We start from the raw sequence: 2,606 nt of genomic DNA, 5'->3' as shown, positions 1-2,606 counted from the left end.
CTGAAAATAACCAACTCAAATAAGCATGAAATATAATAAGAGACCATGCTTTAAAAAGATAATAATGCAACTTAGTATATAAAATATAATAATTTATACTTTTTGGGGAGTTTTTCTAACCGACAACCATCATTTATGAGCTACGTGATGATATAACGGCTTGCCCACATTGTTAGAGCCATCCCATACCTTGTCAAGGCATGAGACAAACTTTAAATTATGGATCCATCTTATGAGCCTTCTCAGAGGCGGAGGAGTTCGACTTTCGGTACGATCCTATCTTACGTTGGCTACCTAGTTTGTGGAACTAGAGTGAATTGACTCTTGTCCAACTCGATGCTCAATACTATTCCCAAAGCATAAGATGATATGCTCATGCTAAACTGTATGTAAGAACTCAAAATGCTTCATTTAATCTTCTCATACTTTTATCTCATACTTTCAAATACTTTTTATACTCAAAACTTTAACTCATTTAAACTTGGTTGAGAGACTCCCAGCTTAAGTAACACACATCAAAGTAGTTTAAGTTTCTAAAAATGAGGAAAATGACCTTTCTACTTAGAAAGCAGAGAAATCAGGTTACACGACCAAAAAATGGAGAAGTATTGCATAAATTTTAACAACTTACATTAAGCCTCTAGAGATGCTATATTATTTTGATTTTCAACAAGGAAAACCACTTTGGAAGGTCATCTAACCACTCCAATTTTGGTGCCAAAATAAATTTCCAACTCTACGTCTAAAAGATTTTTAAAGAGAAGGGAGTCAAGTAGTATAAACAAAACATTAAGGGGTCGTTTGGTAGGATGTATTAAAAGTTAACAATCCATGTATTATGTATGGTATTATTTAGTATTATATTTGGTAGAAATTGTAGGCCTATGTATAACTAATTCAAATTACACAAAATAGATAAAATTATGAAATTATTTACCTAAATTGGACCCAACCTAAATTATTTACTCTCTTACCCCATTTTCTCTTTTTAATTTCGTGCATGACGTCATACTGACGTCACCATCACTGCTATGAAATAATCTTCTGTGATATTCCATCTATATATTGATACTATATCGGCATCATAAAAGATTGAGCTTAATTCTCTGTGATGCTCCATCGGTATATTGATACCCTATCTGTATCATATATGATTGAGCTCTTTTTTTAAGAAATAAAAATAAAACAGTTAAGAGAAAATTATTAAAATCACAATCTTATTTATTAAACTCTAAATTAGTAGAAAGTATATTCTTTGTGATATTCCGTCGGTATATTCATACTATATCAATATCATATAGGAATGAACTTAATCCTCTGTGATACTCTGTAGGTATATTGATACCTTATAAGTATCATATAGGATGGGTGTTGACGTCATGCCGATGTCAGTGCACGAATTTTAAAATAAAATTTTGTCATTTTAAAATAAAAAAAGTTATGAAAGTAATGAAGTATTTAAGGGTAAATACTTTCCCTTTTTGGGTATAAGTGTTATTTTACCTAGTTATACACCCTACATGGTATTATAGGATGTATTACTAATACCTTCCATTTGATGGTATTAGTAATACATAAGATTTAATACCATGGGTTAAATAAGTAAAGACAAAAATACCCCTCAAATCCTTTTCTTCATTTTGTTTATTTTCTTGATTTAATGTTTTATATTTTTAGTTTTGTACTCGTAAATTTATTCAAATAAATTAGCTTACAAATTTTATTTATTTGTAAATTCATATTTACATAATATATTAAAAAAAATTGCCACGTCAAATTTTTAAATTTTATTTATTTGTGGTTACATTTACATAATATAAAAAAAATTGTCATGTCAATTTATTTATTTTTGATAATTAATTTTGTTGAGTGATTTTGTTGATACAAAAACATAATTGAGTGATTTTACTGATACAAGACAAAATTCAATAACATTGCTAGATAAATTCTCTAAGTTGAATGACCTTTTAAGATATTAACTCCACATTAAAGCTACAACTTTTTATATGTAAACGCAAATGATTTATTCAATTTTACTATTGTTTACCGTCTTTTCGATTTTAAAAGTAGATAATTTATCTTTATTAAATTGAAAATTGACATTTTGAGAGTGATCAATTTATTAAGATGACAACTATTTACCCTCAAATAATTCAAGTGAGAAAATAGCAAACATGACGACAAAATTGTTGTTCTATTAGCTAATTAGAAGGCCACAAAAAAATAATATTATCTGACAATTATTTACCTTGATCCAATTACATGAAATAAAAAATCTCATAATAATTCAAAGGTAATATTGGAAAGAAACTTTTTTATAGAATTTTAAACCAAATACAAGATTAGATAGGAAGCAATGAACCAAATACTTGATAAAAAATAATCTCTGCATTACTAATTCCTACACTATTAATCCCTGCATTATTCATTTTTGTACCAAACAACCCCTAAATGAACAACATCATACCCTAAATGAACAACATCATACTCAATATAATTCCACAAGTAGAATTTGAAGAGGTAGTATGTACAGAGACCTTACCCCCCTCCCCCCCCCCCCCCCGGAAAGTAGAGAGGTGGTTTCCAACGGAAACTCGCCTCAAAAC

Source organism: Solanum dulcamara, chromosome 9 (genome assembly GCF_947179165.1).
Source record: "Solanum dulcamara chromosome 9, daSolDulc1.2, whole genome shotgun sequence".
NCBI classification, from domain to species: domain Eukaryota; kingdom Viridiplantae; phylum Streptophyta; class Magnoliopsida; order Solanales; family Solanaceae; genus Solanum; species Solanum dulcamara.
The sequence above is the reverse complement of the archived record's forward strand: the minus strand, read 5'-3'. Positions refer to the sequence as shown.